Here is a 27,388-nt window from a genome sequence, read left to right on the forward strand (position 1 = left end):
CCACATCGCGGTGAGCTCCTTCCCCGCTTTGTCTTGCTTTTCCTCATCGAGCCATCGCCATAGTCGTCTCCCCACGAGTACAGGACACCATGGCCGAAGCACCACTCCCGTCCGCGCCTTGCCTTGTCCTTGCCCGCGTCCTGCCGCGACCATCGCCCCTGGCCTCGCCAAGGCGTGCGCCCATAGCTGCCCACACGCCCGCGCCCCTTTCTGCTGTTCGCTGCTGCCACCGCCTCTCCCATGCCGTAGTCCCGCGATGCCACAGCGCGCCGCTCCCTAGCTGTGCGCCCGCTGTGGCCTCGGAGCTACGTGCCACTGAGCCCGCCTCTAGCCGCACTGCCTGCGTCGCTCGCTAGGCCGCGCCTGGCCAAGCTGGGGTCGTGCCGGCGGCCGCTTCCCGCGCCTGCATCCACCTGCCGGCGCCCCCACCACTGCTTGCCGCCGGCCGAGCTGGGTTCCTCCGCCCGCGAGCGTGCGTGCGTGAGAGAAGCCACTAGTGAAACCTATGGCCCCCGGGTCTATCTTCTATCATATTCATCTTCCAATACTTAGTTATTTCTATTGTTATTTATTTTACTTTGCATCTTTTATTTCTCTTTATCATAGAAATACCAAAAATATTATCTTATCATATCTATCAGATCTCACTCTAAGTGACCGTGAAGCGATTGACAACCCCTTTATCGCGTTGGTCGCAAGGTTCTTATTTGTTTGTGTAGGTGCGTGGGACTTGAGCGTGATCTCTTACTGGATTAATACCTTGGTTCTCAAAAACTGAGGGAAATACTTACGCTGCTTTACTGCATCACCCTTTCCTCTTCAAGGGAAAACCAACGCAGTGCTCAAGAGGTAGCATTCTCCTACTGGATTGATAACCTTAGTTCTTAACTAAGGGAAATACTTATCTCTACTGTGTACTGCATCATCCACTGCTCTTCGAGGAAATCCCATCGCAACTCACAAGTAGCATGCACCCAACGCAGGCAAGAGAGCTATCAATCCTCTTGTACTTGTTAATTGAAAGGGTTAATTCTGATAGTGATGGATAGATAAACTTCAAAGTAAAATAAAACATAATAAATTACAACGAGTGTTTTTAGGGTTTTAGTAGATATAAAGTGAAACGACCCGGGACCATAACATTCACTAGAGGCATCTCTCTCGCAAGCATAGCAATGGTGGGTAAACAAATTATTGTCAGGCAATTGATTGAAAACACATAGTTATGACGTTATTCACTGCATGGTCAATATATAGGCATTATGTCCGAGACAAGTAGACTGACATCCATCTGCATCTACTACTATTACTCCACCCCCAAGACCGCTATTCAGGATGCATCTTAAGGTATTAAGTTCATAAAAAACAAAGTAATGCTTGGAGCATGATTACATAATGTAGACAAAGAAAAACCAAATAATATGTTCGAGCCCCATTTTTTTACCCTTAGTATCAACAATACAAATACATGCCTCGCTACTCCTCCTACCACAGAGTGAGGACACCGCAATATTGAACCTATTACAAAGCACCTTTCCCATTGAAGATAAATCAATCTAATTGGCAAAACTATACAGATAGATCGAAGAGAAATACAAGGCTATAAAATCACACGTAATGAAGCTCAGAAAGGCTCGATTACTTTTAATGAATAATCTGATCATAAACCCACAATTCATCAGATCCCAACAAACACACCATAAAAGGTTTACATTGAATCGATCTCCGAAGAGAACATTGTATTGAAGATCAGAGAGAGAGAGACATCTAGCTACTACAATGGACCCATAGGTCCTATGGGAACAACTTAAACATAATTGGGATGGCAGCAAGTTTGATGCACAAGTGTTCCTGATGAATTCCCCCTCCAGCGGAGTATCGAGAAAAGCCTCTAGATGGGATCACGGAAGAACATAGGCTTACGACGGCGGAAGAATTGTTTTGGCCTCTCCCAAGGGTTTCTGGATTAATGTGAATTTATAGTTCAAGAATTAGGGTAATCGAAGCCATAGGGGGGCCACAAGGGGGCAGGGCACACCCCCTACCTTGTCGTCTCCTTGTTTTTCATCTGGACTTCCCCCGAAGCTTCTAGAGTCTCTTTTGGTCCAAAAAACATCAAAAAGTTTCGTCGTGTTTGTACTTTGTTTGGTATGGATTTTCTGTGAAACCAAAAACAATAACTGCACTAGGCATTGAGTTAATAGGCTAGTCCCCAAAATTTGATATAAATGGTGTATAAAGCATACAAGGTTGATAATACAATAGTATGAAATAGTAAAAAAAATGTAGATACATTGGAAATGTATCAACCACATCAGGCGGGAAGCGCGTGCGGGCGAGGGAGGGATTAATGATGGGTTGGGGCAGTCAGAAGTGGATGTGGCAGCTCCAGACGTGAGAAAAGTCGCCTAGTTTATCTCTAGTTTGCGGGAAAAAGTGCGTTCAGTCTGCTACAGGACCGCGTTGGATGGCAAAACACATCCCGACCGCGTGGTCCAGATGTATATAAAGCGATTTGAGGGTCAACGTTGGAGATGCTCCAAGAGCATCTACAGTCGGGCACCTCAAACACCCACCCCCTCAAATGCCTGGGCGGACACCCTGGTCACTGACGGATCAAAATAACCCGACCCAGACAGGCGTCTCAACCGGACCCCAAATGCCCGGGCTGACCGGCACCCCCCATATCCATCTCAAATGTATGGCAGATATGGGGATGCTCGGGCGCGTCTGACACGTCAGATCCGACAGGCCTACCCCACCACAAAATTGCACCAAATCCACCCCCTCGACCTACCAGATCCATTTGCTCTCTCCTCTCTTCGTCCACCTCCATGTTGAATGTCTCACAGCTCCGCAACCACCCTTGCTCCGCAGCTGTTTCGAGCCTCAGCGCCGCCAGCACCGGCATAGTAGTCCTCTCTCTCGTGCTCGCCGCTGCGGACATCGTCACCGGCCCAGACGTTGATATGTCTCCAACGCATCTATAGTTTTTGATTGTTCCATGCTATTATAGTGTCAATCTTGGATCTTTATATGCGATTACAAGCAATTATATATCATTTTTCGGGACTAACCTATTAACTTAGTGACTAGTGCCAGTTGCTGTTTTTTTCCTATATTTGGTTTTCCAGAATATCAGTGCCAAACGAAGTCCAAATGCCATGAAACTTTTTGGACTTTTTTTCTAGATAAAAGAGACCCTAGAAGCTTTGGGAGAGGGCCAGAAGTTGAAGGAGGGGCCCACCAGGTAGCACAACGCGCCCAGGGGCATGGGCGCACCCTAGTGGCTCGTGGGGCCCATGTTCCTCCATTTGACCTAATTCTGCCTCTATAAATAAATTCTCTAAAATCAGGAACAACATAGAGCCACCCAAAAAACTTTTTCTGTTGCCGCAAGCTTCTGTTCTCGAGAGATCCCATCTCGAGGCCTTTCCGGCACTCTACCGGAGGGGGAATCAACCACGGAGGGGCTCTACATCAACCTTGCTGCCCTTCCGATGATGTGTGAGTAGTTTACCACAGACCTACGGGTCCATAGTTTGTAGCTAGATGGCTTCTTCTCTCTCTCTTTGATCTTCAATATAATGTTCTCCTCGATACTCTTGGAGATCTATTTGATGTAATCACTTTTAGCGGTATGTTTGTTGAGATCCGATGAATTGTGAGTTTGTGATCGAATTATCCATGAATATTATTTGAGTCTACTCTGAACTCAAAAATAGACCACTCTTCAAGGGTGCATGACCATAAAAGATATTACTCATATAAATAGAACAACCATTATTCTCTGATTTAAATGAATAACCGTCTCGCATCAAACAAGATCCAGATATAATGTTCATGCTCAACGCTGGCACCAAATAACAATTATTTAGGTCTAAAACTAATCCCGAAGGTAGATGTAGAGGTAGCGTGCCGACCGCGATCACATCGACTTTGGAACCATTTCCCACGCGCATCGTCACCTCGTCCTTTGCCAGTGTTCGCTTAATCCGAAGTCCCTATTTCGAGTTGCAAATGTTAGCAACAGAACCAGTGTCAAATACCCAGGTGCTGCTGCGAGCTCTAGTAAGGTACACATCAATAACATGTATATCACATATACCTTTGTTCACCTTGCCATCCTTCTTATCCGCCAAATACTTGGGGCAGTTCCGCTTCCAGTGTCCAATCTGCTTGCAGTAGAAGCACTCAGTTTCAGGTTTAGGTCCAGATTTGGGTTTCTTCTCCTGAGCAGTAACTTGCTTACTGTTCTTCTTGAAGTTCCCCTTCTTCTTCCCTTTGCCCTTTTTCTTGGAACTGGCGGTTTCTTGTTGACCATCAACACTTGATGCTCCTTCTTGATTTCTACCTCCGCAGCCTTTAGCATTGCGAAGAGCTCGGGAATTGTCTTATCCATCCCTTGCATGTTATAGTTCATCATGAAGCTCTTGTAGCTTGGTGGCAGTGATTGAAGAACTCTGTCAATGACACTATCAACAGGAAGATTAACTCCCAGTTGAGTCAAGTGATTATGGTACCCAAACATTTTGAGTATATGTTCACTGACAGAACTATTCTCCTCCATCTTGCAGCTATAGAATTTATTGGAGACTTCATATCTCTCAATCCGGGCATTTGCTTGAAATATTAACTTCAACTCCTGGAACATCTCATATGCTCCATGACGTTCAAAACGTCGTTGAAGTCCCGATTCTAAGCCGTAAAGCATGGCATACTGAACTATCGAGTAGTCATTAGCTTTGCTCTGCCAGACGTTCATAACATCTGGTGTTGCTCCAGCAGCAGGCCTGGCACCTAGCGGTGCTTCCAGGATGTAATTCTTCTGTGCAGGAATGAGGATAATCCTCAAGTTACGGACCCAGTCCGTGCAATTGCTACCATCATCTTTCAACTTTGCTTTCTCAAGGAACGCATTAAAATTCAACGGACAACAGCACGGGCCATCTATCTACAATCAAACATAGACAAGCAAGATACTATCAGGTACTAAGTTCATGATAAATTTAAGTTCAATTAATCATATTACTTAAGAACTCCCACTTAGAAAGACATCCCTCTAATCTTCTAAGTGATCACGTGATCCAAATCAACTAAACCATAACCGATCATCACATGAAATGGAGTAGCTTTCAATGGTGAACATCAATATGTTGATCATATCTACTATATGATTCATGCTCGACCTTTCGGCCTCAGTGTTCCGAGGCCATATCTGCATATGCTAGGCTCGTCAAGTTTAACCTGAGTATTCTGCGTGTGCAAAACTGGCTTGCACCCGTTGTAGATGGACGTAGAGCTTATCACACCCGATCATCACGTGGTGTCTGGGCACGACGAACTTTGGGAATGGTGCATACTCAGCGAGAACACTTTTATCTTGAAATTTAGTGAGAGATCATCTTATAATGCTACCGTCAATCAAAGCAAGATAAGATGCATAAAAGATAAACATCACATGCAATCAATATAAGTGATATGATATGGCCATCATCATCTTGTGCTTGTCATCTCCATCTCCGAAGCACCGTCATGATCACCATCGTCACCGGCGCGACACCTTGATCACCATCGTAGCATCGTTGTCGTCTCGCCAATCTTATGCTTCCACGACTATCGCTACCGCTTAGTGATAAAGTAAAGCATTACAACGCAATTGCATTGCATACAATAAAGCGACAACCATATGGCTCCTGCCAGTTGCCGATAACTCGACTACAAAACATGATCATCTCATACAATAAAATTTAGCATCATGTCTTGACCATATCACATCACAACATGCCCTGCAAAAACAAGTTAGACGTCCTCTACTTTGTTGTTGCAAGTTTTACGTGGCTGCTACGGGCTTAGCGAGAACCGTTCTTACCTACGCATCAAAACCACAACGATAGTTTGTCAAGTTGGTGATGTTTTAACCTTCGCAAGGACCGGGCGTAGCCACACTTGGTTCAACTAAAGTTGGAGAAACTGACACCCGCCAGGCACCTGTGTGCAAAGCACGTCCGTAGAACCAGTCTTGCGTAAGCGTACACGTAATGTCGGTCCGGGCCGCTTCATCCAACAATACCGCCGAACCAAAGTATGACATGCTGGTAAGCAGTATGACTTATATCGCCCACAACTCACTTGTGTTCTACTCGTGCACAACATCAACGCATAAAACCTAGGCTCGGATGCCACTATTGGGGAACGTAGTAATTTCAAAAAAAATCCTATGCACACGCAAGATCATGGTGATGCATCGCAATGAGAGGGGAGAGTGTTGTCCACGTACCCTCGTAGACCGAAAGCGGAAGCGTTAGCACAATGCGGTTGATGTAGTCGAACGTCTTCACGATCCGACCGATCCAAGTACCGAATGCACGGCACCTCCGAGTTCAGCACATGTTCAGCTCGATGTCGTCCCGCGAACTCCGATCCAGCAGAGCTTCACGGGACAGTTCCGTCAGCACGACGGCGTGGTGACAGTGATGATGTTGCCACCGATGCAGGGCTTCGCCTAAGCACCGCTACGATATGACCAAGGTGGAATATGGTGGAGGGGGGCACCGCACACGGCTGGGAGAGATCAACTGACCAACTTGTCTGTCTAGAGGTGCCCCCCTGCCCCTCTATATAAAGGAGCAAGGGGGAAGGCCGGTCGGCCCGCGTGCCAGGAGGAGGAGTCCTCCTCCTAGTAGGAGTAGGACTCCCCTTTCCTACTCCTACTAGGAGGAGGAAAGGAAGGAGGAGAAGGAGAAGGAAGGGCAAGGAGGAAAAGGAGGAAAGGGGGGTCGGCCCCCTAGTCCAATTCGGTTTGGGCTAGGGGGGCCGCGCGCCCTGCCTCCTCTCTTCCACCACTTGGCCCATGAGGCCCATTATTTGTTCCTCGTATTCCCGTAACTCCCCGGTACCCCCGAAAATACCTGAATCACTTGGAACCTTTGCGATGTCCGAATATAGTCGTCCAATATATCAATCTTTACGTCTCGACCATTTCGAGACTCCTCGTCATGTCCCCGATCTCATACGGGACTCCGAACTACCTTCGGTACATCAAATCACATAAACTCATAATACAATCGTCACCGAAACTTTAAGCATGCGGACCCTACGGGTTCGAGAACTATGTAGACATGACCGAGACATGTCTCTGGTCAATAACCAATAGCGGGACCTGGATGCTCATATTGGCTCCCACATATTCTACGAAGATCTTTATCGGTCAGACCGCATAACAACATACGGTGTTCCCTTTGTCATCGGTATGTTACTTGCCCGAGATTCGATCGTCGGTATCTCAATACGTAGTTCAATCTCGTTACCGGCAAGTCTCTTTACTCGTTCCGTAATACATCATCCCGCAACTAATAAGCTTGCAAGGCTTAATTGATGTGCATTACCGAGAGGGCCCAGAGATACCTCTCCGACAATCGGAGTGACAAATCCTAATCTCAAAATACGCCAACCCAACAAGTACCTTCGGAGACACCTGTAGAGCACCTTTATAATCACCCAGTTATGTTGTGACGTTTGGTAGCACACAAAGTGTTCCTCCGATAAACGGGAGCTGCATAATCTCATAGTCATAGGAACATGTATAAGTTATGAAGAAAGCAATAGCAACAAACTAAACGATCAAGTGCTAAGCTAATGGAATGGGTCAAGTCAATCACATCATTCTCCTAATGATGTGATCCCGTTAATCAAATGACAACTCATGTCTATGGCTAGGAAACATAACCATCTTCGATTAGCGAGCTAGTCAAGTAGAGGCATACTAGTGACACTCTGTTTGTCTATGTATTCACACATGTATTATGTTTCCGGTTAATACAATTCTAGCATGAATAATAAACATTTATCATGATATAAGGAAATAAATAATAACTTTATTATTGCCTCTAGGGCATATTTCCTTCAGTCTCCCACTTGCACTAGAGTCAATAATCTAGATTACACAGTAATGATTCTAACACCGATGGAGCCTTGGTGCTGATCATGTTTTGCTCGTGGAAGAGGCTTAGTCAGCGGGTTTGCAACATTCAGATCCGTATGTCTCTTGCAAATTTCTATGTCTCCCACATGGACTAAATCCCGAATGGAATTGAAGCGTCTCTTGATGTGCTTGGTTCTCTTGTGAAATCTGGATTCCTTCGCCAAGGCAATTGCACCAGTATTGTCACAAAAGATTTTCATTGGACCCGATGCACTAGGTATGACACCTAGATCGGATATGAACTCCTTCATCCAGACTCCTTCATTTGCTGCTTCCGAAGCAGCTATGTACTCCGCTTCACATGTAGATCCCGCCACGACGCTTTGTTTAGAACTACACCAACTAACAGCTCCACCGTTCAATATAAACATGTATCCGGTTTGCGATTTAGAATCGTCCGGATCAGTGTCAAAGCTTGCATCAATGTAACCATTTACGATGAGCTCTTTGTCACCTCCATATATGAGAAACATATCCTTAGTCCTTTTTCAGGTACTTCAGGATGTTCTTGACCGTTGTCCAGTGATCCACTCCAGGATTACTTTGGTACCTCCCTGCTAGACTTATAGCAAGGCACACATCAGGTCTGGTACACAGCATTACATACATGATAGAGCCTATGGCTGAAGCATAGGGAACATCTTTCATTTTCTCTCTATCTTCTGCGGTGGTCGGACATTGAGTCTTACTCAACTTCACACCTTGTAACATAGGCAAGAACCCTTTCTTTGCCTGATCCATTTTGAACTTCTTCAAAACTTTGTCAAGGTATGTGCTTTGTGAAAGTCCAATTAAGCGTCTTGATCTATCTCTATAGATCTTAATGCCCAATATGTAAGCAGCTTCACCGAGGTATTTCATTGAAAAACTCTTATTCAAATATCCCTTTATGCTATCCAGAAATTCAATATCATTTCCAATCAATAATATGTCATCCACATATAATATCAGAAATGCTACAGAGCTCCCACTCACTTTCTTGTAAATACAAGCTTCTCCAAAAGTCTGTACAAAACCAAACGCTTTGATCACACTATCAAAGCATTTATTCCAACTCCGAGAGGCTTGCACCAGTCCATAAATGGATCGCTGGAGCTTGCACACTTTGTTAGCTCCCTTTGGATTGATAAAACCTTCTGGCTACATCATATACAAATCTTCTTCCATAAATCCATTCAGGAATGCAGTTTTAACATCCATTTGCCAAATTTCATAATCATAAAATGCGGCAATTGCTAACATGATTCGGACAGACTTAAGCATCGCTACGGGTGAGAAGGTCTCATCGTAGTCAATCCCTTGAACTTGTCAAAAACCTTTTGCAACAAGTCGAGCTTTGTAGACAGTAACATTACCGTCAGCGTCAGTCTTCTTCTTGAAGATCCATTTATTCTCAAATGCTTGCCGATCAACGGGCAAGTCAACCAAAGTCCACACTTTGTTCTCATACATGGATCCCATCTCAGATTTCATGGCTTCTAGCCATTTTGCAGAATCTGGGCTCACTATCGCTTCTTCATAGTTCGTAGGTTCATCATGATCTAGTAGCATGAATTCCAGAACGGGATTACCGTACCACTCTGGTGCGTGAGTTGCGAAACTATTCCGCATTGTTTCAAATGTAGACCAAACTCGTAACTCAAATATTCTCCTCCACTATCAGATAGTAGAAACTTTATTTTCTTGTTACGATGATTTTCAACTTCACTCTGAAATTCTTTGAACTTTTCAAATGTTTCAGACTTATGTTTCATCAAGTAGATATACCCATATCTACTTAAATCATCTGTGAAGGTGAGAAAATAACGATATCCGCCACGAGCCTCAATATTCATCGGACCACATACATCTGTATGTATGATTTCCAACAAATCCATTGCTCACTCCATAGTACCGGAGAAAGGAGTTTTGGTCATCTTGCCCATGAGGCACGGTTCGCAACTACCAAGTGACTCATAATCAAGTGATTCCAAAAGTCCATCAGTGTAGAGTTTCTTCATGCGCTTTACACCGATATGACCTAAACGGCAGTGCCACAAATAAGTTGCACTATCATTATCAACTCTGCATCTTTTGGTTTCAACATTATGAATATGTGTATCACTACTATCGAGATTCATCAAAAATAGACCACTCTTCAAGGGTGCATGACCATAAAAGATATTACTCATATAAATAGAACAACCATTATTCTCTGATTTAAATGAATAACCATCTCGCATCAAACAAGATCCAGATATAATGTTCATGCTCAACGCTGGCACCAAATAACAATTATTTAGGTCTAAAACTAATCCCGAAGGTAGATGTAGAGGTAGCGTGCCGACCGCGATCACATCAACTTTGGAATCATTTCCCACGCGCATCGTCACCTCGTCCTTTGCCAGTGTTCGCTTAATCCGTAGTCCCTGTTTCGAGTTGCAAATGTTAGCAACAGAACCAGTATCAAATACCCAGGTGCTACTGCGAGCTCTAGTAAGGTACACATCAATAACATGTATATCACATATACCTTTGTTCACCTTGCCATCCTTCTTATCCGCCAAATACTTGGGGCAGTTCCGCTTCCAGTGTCCAGTCTGCTTGCAGTAGAAGCACTCAGTTTCAGGCTTAGGTCCAGATTTGGGTTTCTTCTCCTGAGCAGTAACTTGCTTACTGTTCTTCTTGAAGTTCCCCTTCTTCTTCCCTTTGCCCTTTTTTTGAAACTGGCGGTCTTGTTGACCATCAACACTTGATGCTCCTTCTTGATTTCTACCTCCGCAACCTTTAGCATTGCGAAGAGCTTGGGAATTGTCTTATCCATCCCTTGCATGTTATAGTTCATCACGAAGCTCTTGTAGCTTGGTGGCAGTGATTGAAGAACTCTGTCAATGACACTATCAACAGGAAGATTAACTCCCAGTTGAGTCAAGTGATTATGATACCCAGACATTTTGAGTATATGTTCACTGACAGAACTATTCTCCTCCATCTTGCAGCTATAGAATTTATTGGAGACTTCATATCTCTCAATCCGGGCATTTGCTTGAAATATTAACTTCAACTCCTGGAAAATCTCATATGCTCCATGACGTTCAAAACGTCGTTGAAGTCCCGATTCTAAGCCGTAAAGCATGGCACACAGAACTATCGAGTAGTCATCAGCTTTGCTCTGCCAGACGTTCATAACATCTGGTGTTGCTCCAGCAGCAGGCCTGGCACCTAGCGGTGCTTCCAGGACGTAATTCTTCTATGCAGCAATGAGGATAATCCTCAAGTTACGGACCCAGTCCGTGTAATTGCTACCATCATCTTTCAACTTTGCTTTCTCAAGGAACGCATTAAAATTCAACGGAACAAAAGCACGGGCCATCTATCTACAATCAAACATAGACAAGCAAGATACTATCAGGTACTAAGTTCATGATAAATTTAAGTTCAATTAATCATATTACTTAAGAACTCCCACTTAGAAAGACATCCCTCTAATCTTCTAAGTGATCACGTGATCCAAATCAACTAAACCATAACCAATCATCACGTGAAATGGAGTAGCTTTCAATGGTGAACATCAATATGTTGATCATATCTACTATATGATTCATGCTCGACCTTTCGGCCTCAGTGTTCCAAGGCCATATCTGCATATGCTAGGCTCGTCAAGTTTAACCTGAGTATTCTGCATGTGCAAAACTGGCTTGCACCCGTTGTAGATGGACGTAGAGCTTATCACACCCGATCATCATGTGGTGTCTGGGCACGACAAACTTTGGCAATGGTGCATACTCAGGGAGAACACTTTTATCTTGAAATTTAGTGAGAGATCATCTTATAATGCTACCGTCAATCAAAGCAAGATAAGATGCATAAAAGATAAACATCACATGCAATCAATATAAGTGATATGATATGGCCATCATCATCTTGTGCTTGTGATCTCCATCTCCGAAGCACCGTCATGATCACCATCGTCATCGGCGCGACACCTTGATGACCATCGTAGCATCGTTGTCGTCTCGCCAATCTTATGCTTCCACGACTATCGCTACCGCTTAGTGATAAAGTAAAGCATTACAGCGCAATTGCATTGCATACAATAAAGCGACAACCATATGGATCCTGCCAGTTGCCGATAACTCGATTACAAAACATGATCATCTCATACAATAAAATTTAGCATCATGTCTTGACCATATCACATCACAACATGCCCTGCAAAAACAAATTAGACGTCCTCTACTTTGTTGTTGCAAGTTTTACGTGGCTGCTACGGGCTTAGCAAGAACCGTTCTTACCTACGCATCAAAACCACAACGATAGTTTGTCAAGTTGGTGATGTTTTAACCTTCGCAAGGACCGGGCGTAGCCACACTTGGTTCAACTAAAGTTGGAGAAACTGACACCCGCCAGCCACCTATGTGCAAAGCACGTCCATAGAACCAGTCTCGCGTAAGCGTACGCGTAATGTCGGTCCGGGCCGCTTCATCCAACAATACCGCCGAACCAAAGTGTGACATGCTGGTAAGCAGTATGACTTATATCGCCCACAACTCACTTGTGTTCTACTCGTGCACAACATCAACGCATAAAACCTAGGCTCGGATGCCACTGTTGGGGAATGTAGTAATTTCAAAAAAATCCTATGCACACGCAAGATCATGGTGATGCATAGCAATGAGAGGGGAGAGTGTTGTCCACGTACCCTCGTAGACCGAAAGCGGAAGCGTTAGCACAATGCGGTTGATGTAGTCGAACGTCTTCACGATCCGACCGATCCAAGTACTGAACGCACGGCACCTCCGAGTTCAGCACACATTCAGCTCGATGACGTCCCGCGAACTCCGATCTAGCAGAGCTTCACAGGAGAGTTCCGTCAGCACGACGGCGTGGTGACAGTGATGATGTTGCTACTGACGCAGGGCTTCGCCTAAGCACCGCTATGATATGACCGATGTGGAATATGGTGGAGGGGGGCACCAGACATGGCTGGGAGAGATCAACTGACCAACTTGTGCGTCTAGAGGTGCCCCCCTACCCCTCTATATAAAGGAGCAAGGGGGAAGGCCGGCCGGCCTCTATGGGCGTGCCAGGAGGAGGAGTCCTCCTCCTAGTAGGAGTAGGACTCCCCTTTCCTACTCCTACTAGGAGGAGGAAAGGAAGGAGGAGAAGGAGAAGGAAGGACAAGGAGGAAAAGGAGGAAAGGGGGGTCGGCCCCCTAGTCCAATTCGGTTTGGGCTAGGGGGGGCGCGCGCCCTGCCTCCTCTCTTCCACCACTTGGCCCATGAGGCCCATTATTTCTTCCTCGTATTCCCGTAACCCCCCGGTACCCCCGAAAATACCTGAATCACTTGGAACCTTTGCGATGTCCGAATATAGTCGTCCAATATATCGATCTTTACGTCTCGACCATTTCGAGACTCCTCGTCATGTCCCCGATCTCATCCGGGACTCCAAACTACCTTCGGTACATCAAATCACATAAACTCATAATACAATCGTCACCGAAACTTTAAGCATGCGGACCCTACGGGTTCGAGAACTATGTAAACATGACCGAGACATGTCTCTGGTCAATAACCAATAGCGGGACCTGGATGCTCATATTGGCTCCCACATATTCTACGAAGATCTTTATCGGTCAGACCGCATAACAACATACGTTGTTCCCTTTGTCATCGGTATGTTACTTGCCCGAGATTCGATCGTCGGTATCTCAATACGTAGTTCAATCTCGTTACCGGCAAGTCTCTTTACTCGTTTCGTAATACATCATCCCGCAACTAACTTATTAGTTGCAATGCTTGCAAGGCTTAAGTGATGTGCATTACCGAGAGGGCCCAGAGATACCTCTCCGACAATCGGAGTGACAAATCCTAATCTCAAAATATGTCAACCCAACAAGTACCTTCGGAGACACCTGTAGAGCACCTTTATAATCACCCAGTTATGTTGTGACATTTGGTAGCACACAAAGTGTTCCTCCGGTAAACGGGAGCTGCATAATCTCATAGTCATAGGAACATGTATAAGTTATGAAGAAAGCAATAGCAACAAACTAAACGATCAAGTGCTAAGCTAATGGAATGGGTCAAGTCAATCACATCATTCTCCTAATTATGTGATCCCGTTAATCAAATGACAACTCATGTCTATGGCTAGGAAACATAACCATCTTCGATTAACGAGCTAGTCAAGTAGAGGCATACTAGTGACATTCTGTTTGTCTATGTATTCACACATGTATTATGTTTCCGGTTAATACAATTCTAGCATGAATAATAAACATTTATCATGATATAAGGAAATAAATAATAACATTATTATTGCCTCTAGGGCATATTTCCTTCAGTTACTCTGTTCTTTATGAACTTAATACTCTAGATGCATGCTGGATAGCGGTTGATGTGTGGAGTAATAGTAGTAGATGCAGGCAGGGGTCGGTCTACTTGTCTCGGACGTGATGCCTATATACATTATCATTGCCTTAGATATGATGATGATTATTCGCTTTTCTATCAATTGCCCAACAATAATTTGTCTACCCACCGTATGCTATTTTCAAGACAGAAGCCTCTAGTGAAAACTATGGCCCCCGGGTCTACTTTTGTCACGTATTAAAATCCAAAAATACCTTGCTACAATTTATCTTTATTTTTTTATATATCTATATATCACTACAAAATTTAATATCTGAAAATAACCGTCGAGGGATTGACAACCCTTTGTTCACGTTGGGTGCAAGGATTTGTTATTTTGTGGGTAGGTACTGCTAACGAGGTGTTGCATGGTTCTCCTAATGTGTTGATAACCTTGGTTCTTAACTGAGGGAAATACTTTTCTCTACTGTACTACATCCTCCTCTCCTCTCCGAGGAAAATCCTAACGCAACTCATAAGTAGTAGACGCCAACACGGTACATCCGGGAACTCCCAGGCTTCCCCTTGCTCTCTATGTGTTCGACACATTGTGCAACCTGGTTTCTTGTGATTTATTCATAGGTAAAGGATGAATTCCGATGCTTCATTAGATGAGGAGTATGGACCAATGGAGCTTGATAAAATGGTTGAAAATGAGTTCTTCGATTCGCCAGATTCGGATAAAGAAGTGTACATGATCATGCTCATGAGCCTGCAAGAGGAAATGGACCGGCAGGTGGAGCGTATTCTCAACTTCAAGGGCTCGATCAAAGAAAGAAGAATGATCAATCAGATAAGGTCTCCGGAGCCCGGCTACTGCACAAGGACTACTTTGCTCCGGACCCAACTTTCCCGGATGATCCTTGGTTTCATCGTTGTTTTCGTGTGCACAAACCATTGTTTTTGTGCATTATGGAGCGAGTGGAGGCACACGATGACTACTTCAAGCTCATAAGGGATTGTTGCGGCCAACTTTCTTTCCCCACTAAGCAGAAATGCACAGCTGCTCTGAGGATGCCATCACAGCTGCACTTGGTACTACCGCGGATCTGTTGGTGAGATGGTCCGGATGGGGGAGAGCACATGCTTGAAGACTATTGTCGGGTTTTCCCGCGTCATGGTGTAGGTGTTTGGAGCAAAGTATACGAGAGAACCAAATGTGCTGGGCACATAAGTTGTTGGCTATTAGAGGGGCCGGAGGGTTTCCAGAAATGCTCAGATCAATTGATTGCATGCATTGACAATGAAAAACCTGCCCCAAAGGTTTGCGGGGAATGTATCAAGGTCACATCAAAGAGGCCTTCATCATACCGGAAGCAATAGCATCACCTGACTTATGGATTTGACATGCTTTCTTTGGAATGTCGGGTTCTCACAATGATATCAACGTGCTTCAATGATCTCTCGTGTTCAGGAGGCTTTGTAATGGGGAATCACCATCGTGCAACTACACTGATAACGGTCGTGACTACAACATGCGATACTATCTTGCCAATGCCATATATCTTCAATGAGCAATGTTTGTGAGACCATACTTGTACCACAAGGCAACAAACAAAGCCACTTTACAACAATGCAGGAAGCAGCTATGAAGGATGTGGAGAGATCATTCGGAGTGCTTCAAGCTCGTTGGGGAATTGTTCGTGAAGCTGCAATGATGTGGGAATCAGAAACTTTGTGACAGCTGATAACATGTTGTGTTATTTTGCACAATATGATTGTCGGCAATGAGGTGATGTTGTAGCCGAAACTAATGATTTTGAAGCTCCTGGAGAACAAGTTCAAATTTGGAAATATCAAGATACAAATCAGCTTATTAACTTTCTGCAGATGCATAAGACTCTTCAAGATCGTTAGGTGCATACGCGGTTACTCAGTGATCTCGTGAAGCATATGTAGACTCACAATGAAAATCAAAGAGCTAATGCTTAAGTTGTGCACTTAAAATAAATTTTATGTAGGAACTATGTATTTTCGCTACCAACATTTGTTATCTACGCGCGACATTGGCTTGTATGATGAACGTGTATGGATTTGAGACTCCAGATTTGAAGTATATGGCTGCTGGACACGAGATATGAGAGATGGTTCGAATGCGTCCGTGGGTGTGTGCAAATGGGAAATCAGATTTGTCAAAGTCCGGCTTAATGCTGTGAAGGGGTTTAAATTGCAACGGGCTAGGGCTGGGGTTAATTTATCGTAGTCGGGGTTCCGCGAGTGATAAACTCCACACTCCGACAGCCTTGGCGACGCAACGCGCTGACGAACAAGTAAACGGTTGGAAGGCCACCCTGTGCATCCAAGGACACGTCGGCCGCCCCGCTGTGTGTCAGTGCCCCTGGCAACGAGACCCCTCCTGTCAGCTCTCCCGCGCCTCCAAGGCTGATGCGTCCTCGCAAGGCCAACCCAAGAGTCACCGGGCTTGAGTGGGTGTGACCAGGCCCAGCCCTTATGTGCTCATACTTATACCGATGAGGCAGAATAGAAGGGCATCCAGTGGATCACGAAACCTGGTGGCGGCGGCTCTCCTACCTGTTCCCCTTTCCTCTTGTATGAACCCTAGCTCGATGGAAATTGCTTGTAATCGCTACTACTCAGTACTCTGAGAGATTTCTACCAGTTCAATATATCGATCCCTATCCTCGCTCCTAACATCTGGTATTAGAGACCACCACCACCCCCTTCCCTCGCGCGATCTGGCGCAATTCATCGAGACTCGCCGTCTTCGCCAAGCTCGTGTTCAGATCGAAGCCATGGATCCGACTATGAAGGAGTACATGGAGAAGATCACGACCTCCATGGATGAGTTTCGTCTGGAGTTGCGCAACAACACGGCGGCGGTGCACGCGCACACCGCCAAACTGTACGACCTGGCCTCCTGGCGGCCGGATCTGGAGAGACGTGTCAATCAACTCTCCGACACGGTCGCTGAGCTACAGAAAGGGCGTCCGTCTGTGGCAGCGGCGTCCGGTGTGGCGGCCCCAGAGACTTCTGCGCCCTTCTCCAACCTGGGAACGCCCGGCGTCCTCCCTGGCGTGGGAACCTCGGCCAGTCAACAGCCATGCGGGTCAAGTGACCACGGTGACGCATTCCTACACCGGGAGAAGGAGCTGGCGACGCCGCCGGCGCCGCTCCCGGGCACTGGTCAGTACAACCCCCAGTCGCCCACCCCACCTCTTTCGCCTTTTGCACATGCAAGTCAATTGCTCGCTGGGTTGGGTCAAGCCCACCCCTCGGTCACCTTTCCTCAGTTTGCCGGGGAGAAGCCAAAATTATGGAAAACACTTTGCGAGCAATACTTTTCTATGTTTGGGATCTGAGGGAGTCCTGGATTAGGGGGTGTCCGGATGGCCGGACTATACCTTTAGCCGGACTCCAGGATTATGAAGATACAAGATTGAAGACTCCGGCCCTTGTCCGGAAGGGACTTTCCTTGGCGTGGAAGGCAAGCTTGGCGATACAAATATTTAGATCTCCTACCCTTGTAACCGACTCTATGTAACCCTAACCCTATCCGGTGTCTATATAAACCGGAGGGTTCTAGTCCGTAGGACAACATACACATCAACAATCATACCATAGGCTAGCTTCTAGGGTTTAGCCTCCTCGATTTCGTGGTAGATCTACTCTTGTACTACCCATATCATCAATATTAATCAAGCAGGACGTAGGGTTTTACCTCCATCGAGAGGGCCCGAACCTGGGTAAAACTTCGTGCCCCTTGCCTCCTGTTACCATCCGGCCTAGACGCACAGTTCGGGACCCCCTACCCGAGATCCGCCGGTTTTGACACCGACATTGGTGCTTTCATTGAGAGTTCCTCCGTGTCATCGCCATCAAGAAGGCACCGTTGCTAAGGGAGCTTTGGCTGTCGGCCAAACCCTCCGGCTAGGTGGTTTTCTTATGACCGCCTGTTCGGCCTCTGCACCGACGATGACCTCTCGAGCCATCGAAAACAATCTTCATGTCAGTTCGGAACTCGCCGAGCAGTTAGATCCAATGGAGCTTTCTTCCATAAACGAGCTCTTGGATCGCTTCGCCGCCCTGGGAGTCGCCACGGATTATGACCAGATTGGGCCTAAAACCGATCTGAGAGAGATTAACTCCCCCCAAGTCACCCATCACGTTGTCGTGGTAGAGGGACAGTGCGGCGACCCTTCGTCTATCTTAAGGACTCACTACGTCCGGATTCCCGATCCCTCCAACCTGGATACCCGCGGAGGGGAGGATATCACTCAAGACCTGAACTTAGAGTCAGGCGATGGACTGGATTCATTGGACAACACCCAGGGATCCAAATTTTCGAGTTCAGAGATTCCCCGGCCTCTGAGCCTCAGATGGGGTGAGGCTTCGGATTTAACTCCACCCGCCCTCCCCAACATAAGCGATCTATCCAAAATCAGGCAAGAGCCCGATGAAACAGTACATCATTACTGGGCCAGATTCCTCCTAATTAAGAACAGGCTAAGGGAATACTCAACACCATAAGTCGCCGTGATATTACATGCTTCGCTGACTTGGCGTCCATTGTACGAAAGTACTGTGCAATGGAAAGCGCCTGGAAAACCAAAATAAAATTTTCGGACAATCCGGCCCTAAATACAAACCCAGTCCGAAATAAAAGGGTGCAGCATAACCAGACACCCGGGTCAAATACCAAAAAGCAAAAACCCTCTATAGGGCATGGAACCGTACTGGAAGGATGGCTTAATGGACCGTGTAAAAATCACAGTACAGAGGACGCCACACCAACTCACAGCCTTAGAGCATGTTGGATACTCCGGCAGGTGGCCAAAATTGGCGAAAACGTCCTAATTCCGGAGGCCACAGAAAGCCACCCCAGAGACACCCATACGGTATTAACAGTCTTTGATACTTTCGCATCAAATAATATGCGAAAAAGGACACTCCGCAGCCTTGCCGAAGTCTACCAAGTAGCAACAATAAACCCATGGAGTGACACGACTATTACCTTTAATGCCAGTGATGAACCTAAATTCCGAACAGCCCGAGCACTAGCCGCATTGGTCCTCAGCCCAATAGTGGACAGCTTTCGTCTTACCAAGGTACTCATGGATGGCGGCAACGGATTGAACCTCATTTACGATGAAACCCTTCAAAAAATGGAAATAGACTGGAACCGCATTGAGCGAAGCAGCACAACCTTTAGAGGAATAATCCCCAGTCGGGAAGCGCGCTGTACAGGAAAAATCACGCTAGATGTGGTGTTCGGCACGCCGGATAATTACAGGTCCGAAGAGATCACGTTCCATGTGGCTCCGTTCAGCAGCGGTTATCACGCTCTGCTAGGGCGGGAAGCGTTTACAATCTTCCAAGCAATACCCCACTACGGGTATATGAAGCTCAAAATGCCCGGGCCTAACGGGATCATCACTCTCGCTAGTGATCCGGACATAGCACTCCGCGCCGAAAACAAGACAGCCGCACTGGCCCTCGAGGCACTATCCGAAGCCCTAGCGGCTGAGGAACTGACTGCGCTGCGCTCTACGGTGAATAGGGACGATGTGGTACTCGACAAAAGATCCAAGTCCACCTCCTTTAAACTGGCGAACGAAATAGTCAAATTCCAAGTCCATCCAACGGACCCAAATAAAACAGCTTCCATTGGGGCACAGTTAAACCCTGATGTAGACGCCGCACTGCGAGAGTTCCTACAAGAAAACTGGGACATTTTCTCCTGGCACCCTTCAGACATGCCAGGAATCCCATGCAGGCTGGCCGAGCACAGCTTAAATATCCAAACAGGATTCAAACCTGTCAAACAGGCTCTTCGGCGTTTTTCCGAACCTAAGAGACAGGCTATGGGAGAGGAGCTAGCAAAGCTATTGGAGGTCGGATTCATCAGAGATATAAAACATCCAGACTGGCTGGCAAACCTGGTGATGGTACCAAAGAAGGACAAATCCTGGCGCCTGTGCGTTGATTTAAAGACCTTAACAAGGCTTGCCCAAAGGATCCCTTCCCCCTCCCCCGCATCGATCAAATTATCGATGCTACCGCAGGACACGATTCGTTGTGTTTCCTCGACGCATATTCTGGCTACCATCAAATCAAGATGGCAGAATCAGACCAATCCACAACGGCATTTATCACTCCATACGGCCCATTTTGCTTCAACACAATGCCCTTCGGGTTCAAAAACGCCGGCGCAACATATCAGCACATGATTCAGACATGTCTGGCAAGCCAGATTGGCAAAATAGTGGAGGCATATGTAGATGATGTGGTCGTCAAAACAAGACATGTCGACTCTCTAGTAGACGACTTGAGGCTCACATTTGATAACCTCCGAACATACGACATCAAGCTCAACCCGGAAAAATGCGTTTTCAGCGTTCCAGCCGGAAAACTCTTGGGCTTCATTGTATCCGGTAGAGGAATCGAAGCAAATCCATCCAAGATCCGAGCTCTGTCGCAACTGGATATCCCAAAGGAACTCAAACAAATACAAAAGTTAACCGATGTGTGGCGGCTCTAAGCTGCTTTATCTCCCACTTGGGAAAAAAGGCCCTACCCCTTTATCTTCTCCTTCGGCGCACCGAACACTTCGAATGGACGGATGCAGCCATGGCCGGACTCGAGGAGATAAAAGCCATACTTGCAACAAACCCAGTCCTGGCCGCGCCAAATATTGGCGAACCAATGCTATTATACATTGCAGCAACACATCAGGTTGTAAGCGCAGTGCTCGTCGTTGAACGAGAAGCGGACGGACACAGATTCCCCCTTCAAAAGCCGGTCTATTATGTGTCCACTGTCCTCACTCCTTGCAAATCACGGTACCCGCATTATCAAAAGATCGCGTACGCGGTATTCATGGCATCCCGGAAGCTACGACACTACTTTCAAGAGTGTTCAATAATAGTAGCCTCGGAAGTACCACTTAACGATATTATAAACAACCGTGACTCAACGGGCCGGATTGCAAAATGGGCCATTGAGCTCCTCCCGTTCAACATAACTTATAAGCCACGGCGAGCCATCAAGTCGCAAGTCTTGGCCGACTTCGTCGCAGAATGGACGGAGGCCAAACTCCCTAAAGAGTACGGCACATATTCAAATTGGATCATGCATTTCGACGGCTCCAAGATGTTGGCCGGACTGGGCGCTGGCATCGTTTTGACGTCCCCCACAGGAGACACAGTTCAATACGTACTCCAGATTATGTACACGGACTCCAACAACGCAGCCGAATATGAGGCCCTTTTACATGGTCTCCGGATGGCAGTATCCATGGGCATTTAACGCCTAGAGGTGTGCGGGGACTCGAACCTCGCAATATCCCAAATAAATGGAGAATTTGATGCCAAGGATCCAAAAATGGCAGCTTACTGTAACGTCGTCCTAAAAATGTCAGCTCGGTTCGAGGGGCTTGAATTTCACCATATAGCCCGGGAAAATAATCAGGCGGCAGATGTCCTGGCACGCATCGGCGCAAAACGCGATGTAGTCCCCCCCAACATCTTCTTGGAAAGGCCGTTCAAGCCATCTGTAGTATGGGAAGGGGAGCCAAACAATAACACCCCGGACCCAACCGCACTGCCTGACACCGAACATTCTGACACAATCGGAGGCTCTGCCAATGAAATAACACCTTCAGCCCACGTAATAATGGTCGTCATCGCCCCATGGACAGAACCATTCCTCGCCTACCTCACTAGGCAGGAACTCTCCGAGGACCAAAATGAGGCACGCTGCATAGTGCGGCGATCCAAAGCCTACAGAGTCCACGAGGGAGAGCTTTATAAGAAAAGCACTACCGGAGTCCTTCAAAGGTGCATCTCCGAAGAGGAGGGGCGGAACCTTCTGGCTGAAATTCATGCCGGACTGGGCGGTCATCACGCTGCAGCTCGGTCCCTTGTAAGCAAAGCCTTCCATGCAGGCTTTTATTGGCCGACGGCCCGGGCAGACGCTCAGGACTTAGTCCAACGATGCACCGGTTGCCAGCTCTTTGCAAACCAAAGCCATATGCCACCCACCGCCCTCTGAACTATCCCCATTACTTGGCCCTTCGCGGTCTGGGGGCTTGACATGGTTGGACCCCTTAAAGGCGGAACCCACAAGCAAAAATACTTATTGGTCATGGTGGATAAATTCACCAAATGGATAGAAGCCAAGCCTGTTAAGATGGCCGAATCCGGACCGGTGATAGACTTTATATCCAGGGTCGTACACCATTACGGCGTTCCCCACAGCATCATCACTGATAACGGCACGAACTTCACGGTCGACAAGGTAAAACTCTGGTGCAAAAACATGGGCATCAAGCTCGATTATGCTTCCGTCTATCACCCACAAACTAACGGCCAGGTCGAACGTGCAAATGGTCTTATCATGAGCGGCATTAAACCCAGATTAGTGCGGTCCCTCAAGGAATCTAACACGCACTGGGTAGAGGAGCTCGACTCTGTACTCTAGGGGCTGCGGACCACGCCGAATCGCACCACCGGATACACACCATTCTTTATGGTGTATGGCGCAGAGGCAGTTATGCCCTGCGACATAATTCATGACTCACCTCGAGTGCGCATGTATGAAGAAAGAGAAGCCGAGCTCGATCGGCAAGACAGCTTAGACGCATTGGAAGAGGAGCGTGACATGGCAAAAGCCCGTTCCGCATTCTATCAACAGCAGGCTCGAAGATACCAAAGCAGAGAAGTACGGGCCAAAAATTACAACGTTGGCGAATTAGTTCAACGACTACAGGACAAGAAAAAGGACAAACTCAAGCCCAAGTGGGAAGGTCCCTTCATAATTGACCAAGTCCTAACTGGTGGAGTGTACCTCCTGTGAGATGCATCGGATAACCGACTCGAGCCGAACCCATGGAACGCAGCCCGTCTTCGAAGATTCTATGCCTAGCGTTGGACTCTGTGTTCGTCTCCTTCCTCTGTCCATTTTTTTTATATATTTCCTGTCTTACATTTCTCTTCTTCTCTCTCCCTCTCTTTCTTATAGCCTTTAAAGGCTCATAAAGTGATGCGCTATCCGCGCTCATTAAACCTAGGGGCTTCTTTAAACAGAAGCTTATTTATACGGGCTTCATACCCAACACATGTGTCACACTTTCGCATGTACCTTTTATTCACCATTATATGCATCGATATGACTTGAGTTTTGGCCAAGCTGGGTTGCCTGGCTCCTGTGCTTACCCCTACGTTCCCGATTGTTCGTCTAGGTGGTAAAGGGAGCACCTCTGCGATTGTTACTGCCGGGTCAGCCGGATGTGTACCTCAGACTGGGTGAAGCCGAAAGCTAGCGTTCTTAAGGGAATATTCGGTCGGTGAACTAAAGATGATATTTTTTATTTTATTTATCTATATGCCCCAGATGTTTTTCCTGCGTTTCTTTTCGCAGCATGGACATGCACTTTAGGGCATGCCTCCCAGGGAAAGGAACCCCTAACAGAACTATTCTCCCTGGAAGATGTTTCTTACTAACCATGTAATATAACATAACTAGTCGGGCACTGGTCTGTTCACGCACTAATGACCCCTACGCCTAGTCTCCATGCATTCCCCGGTTCGTATATAACTGCATGGGAATTCGGACACACTCCGGACCGTCAGGTCCTGAGGCTGAAGCGAAAAGGTCGGCCATGACAACCGATCTACAATCCGGCTAGAAGGCATCATAAATGTCAATTACATTACATAGTCATTTTGACTGATTGTATTCCTCTTCAATACCATCTAGCAGGCTATCTAATTTACAGTACTGCTGGGAATAATTCGCGGCCAACTCTACTTGGCCGTATACTAAGCTTACAGGGATCTCCTTCCCATCGGGCCCTACAGGACCGACCTCGGCCATATGGTTGGGGTCAGCCTTTGCGTACCGCGTCTTCACCATGGCCCAGGCCTCCCTAGCGCCTTGATGGCAGACTGATATCTTCCACAATCGGAAGCGCCGCCGTGCTCCCTTTTGCTTCTCGCAAGCTCTCCAAGACCTTCGGGCATGGAGACGGGTGGCCACAGGACCTGGGCGACGCCTCGCATCGCCTGCCAAACTCGATCGAGCAGTTGCGAGAGCTCGGGAAGAAGGTCACCCGTAGAACCAGGCATCTCCTCTGCAGGACGATCTGTGAGCACACCTACAGACATTGCTCTATTAGTTGACTTCCCCGCCGAACTTTCTTTCAAAAGGTTCGTTCAAGCACTTACTAAATATGCCGCGCCGAAGCCGCTGATTCTCCTTCACGGAGTCTGACAGCTGGGCACGAACATCCTTCAGCTCGACGCACAGCTTGGTGTTGGCATCTCGGAGATCGTTCTTCTCCCCCATCACCTTTAACAGCACCCTCTCACCAGCCTTTAGCTGGCGTAGGAGGTGTTGCCTTTCCGGATTCAATCCGGTGCCATCTGCAATTTCATTTGTTAGATTCACACCAAAGCCGTGCTTCGCAAAATACTTCTTTCGAAGTGTATATTACCAGAGGAGGTCTCCTTAGGCTCCCTTGCCGCGGCTAGTGCGGCCTCAAGTTGGGCTTTGCACTCTTCCAGCTCCTTAGACAGTTGGGAATTCTTTTCTGTAAGAACCTGCATAACAAATGATCCTTAAATCAGTTATTTTAACTGTTTCAAGTCTCGGGGGCTACTGGTATATATATAATTACCAAAATTTTCTTACCCGTATGTCTTTTACATATTGCTCTGTGGCTCTGGTTAGACCATTTTGAGTGGCACGGAGGTACGCATCTCCCGACTTAAAGGCATCTAACGCCTCTTGGGAGAAACAAGCGTCACGAAGAATTGTCCGGCGACGCCTGTGGTTCATGGCACTCTCCACCTCAGAGTTGGTGGCAGACAACCTGTCCACATCCTCCATCGGAGGAGCGTCCGGTGCGCGCCTTGTGTTCGGCCCCGCTTCCGGGCCAGGCTTTGGAGCCTGGCTGGTGGAGGCGCGATTGGTGGTCTCTCCGAATATAGTTCGGCGAGGTCTTTTTGTCCTGAAGAGAGCACAAGTGTTAATATGCCCTGAAAGTACGGCACCTGGGATAAGGGGGTGCGCCATACCTTTGCGCTGACGCCCCGGTCCGGACTGCACCTCTTTTCTGCCCACGGGGCCCTGCGGCCCCTCGTTGGCTTGTCGCCGCAGGTTCGGCCTCCCGTTTCTGGGAGGCCGGGATTAGCGCTGGATAATCGGTCGTAATGGCCACTAGGGCGTTGTCCTTGCTCAATTGATGGAACACTCCATCAATCAGATCCACTGAAAACTCCGGATCCTCTTGCGAGTCCGGGTCGAGGGACCGTCCTGGGTCCTCGGGTTGTGGAGGAGGGTTGTTTATTTCTTTAACAGCCTGGCGCAGTTCCTGCGTCGAAATCACTAAGATTAAATATTTAACAGTGGGGATATAAAACGGATGGGGAAGATGTGATCACTCACCCAGCTTGGAGGATTGTACATGGAAAATCCACCCTTTGGGTCAACGCGGAGAAAATCCTCCTCTTCTCCCTTGTATAAAGCGGACAAGGTCTTTATTAGAGCCGTAGCCGAATCCGGCCCCTTACGGCCGTAGCGGGTGGTGTCGTCCTCCCCGTTGAAATCCCACATGGGGTGGCCTCTATACTGTAGCGGTTGCACCCCCGCATGATGCATGCGGCCATGACCCCGATCATGGTTAGTCCGGAATGAGCTAACAATCTTATCCGGCCCATTAGGTAAACAACACCCCTGTCACTTTCCCTCTGAGGGCTCCGTGGGCGCCAGCTTAGGTGCTTCTTTAAGGGAGCACTGTTGAATTCAGGGAGGCCGATCCGGACAGGATCCAGCAGCGGGACGTCTTCTATGTAAAACCATTCCGAGGGCCAGTCTTCGGACGCCTTCTTTGGGGTTCCAGACAAATAGCCAGTCCCGGCGATGCGCCATACTTCGTCTCCACCCACTTGATACATAGACCCCTTCTTGGAACGAGGCACGAGGCAAAATAGCTCCCTCCACAGTCTGAAATGAGCTTCAACACCCAAGAACAGCTCGCAGAGGGCTACAAAGCCCGCGATATGCAATACTGAGGTGGGCGTGAGATGATGTAGCTGGAGGCCGTAGAACTCCAGCAGCCCCCGGAGAAATGGATGGATTGGAAATCCGAGCCACCTTATTAAATAAGGGACGAGGCACACCCGCTCTCCTTTGGAGGGATTAGGGGCGCTCTCCGCTTGCTCTCCGCCGTTGTAGACGGCAAGACCGGCTCGAACCGGGATCATATAGGCCGGGGGGAGAAATCCCTTGGTCTGGAGCATCACTAACTCGCTATGCGGGGCGGAGCATCTTTCCCAATATCCAGGCTTAGGGCTGGAAGGGCGGGAGGAGGAGTCGCGACGGCTGGCCATGGTGGAATGGATCTTTGTCGAATGCACTCTGATGAACACTCGGGGAGGGGGAAGGTGCGGTTTGGATCTAAATCCTCGTCTCCTTAAATAGGTCAGCTTGTTTGCGCAGCTAGGGGTGTGAATGTAAAAACGCTCAGACCTTTTATATTCGTTTGACACGTGGGGAGCGGCCATTATTGGGCACAGAAGCCAAGGAGCGCAACATCTACAAGAAACCGGACTTTATTCAACGGGTACATGGAATTTGGAGGAGAACCCGCCTTGCAATGCGAAAGACAATCTGCGCGCCGGACTCATCGTCATTGAAGCCTGGTTCGGGGGCTACTTAGGGAGTCCTGGATTAGGGGGTGTCCGGATGGCCGGACTATACCTTCAGTCGGACTCCAGGATTATGAAGATACAAGATTGAAGACTCCGGCCCGTGTCCGGAAGGGACTTTCCTTGGCATGGAAGGCAAGCTTGGCGATACAAATATTTAGATCTCCTACCCTTGTAACCGACTCTATGTAACCCTAACCCTATCCGGTGTCTATATAAACCGGAGGGTTCTAGTCCGTAGGACAACATACACATCAACAATCATACCATAGGCTAGCTTGGGTTTAGCCTCCTCGATCTCGTGGTAGATCTACTCTTGTACTACCCATATCATCAATATT

The sequence above is a fragment of the Triticum dicoccoides genome, chromosome 7A (genome assembly GCF_002162155.2).
Source record: "Triticum dicoccoides isolate Atlit2015 ecotype Zavitan chromosome 7A, WEW_v2.0, whole genome shotgun sequence".
Lineage (NCBI taxonomy): Eukaryota > Viridiplantae > Streptophyta > Magnoliopsida > Poales > Poaceae > Triticum > Triticum dicoccoides.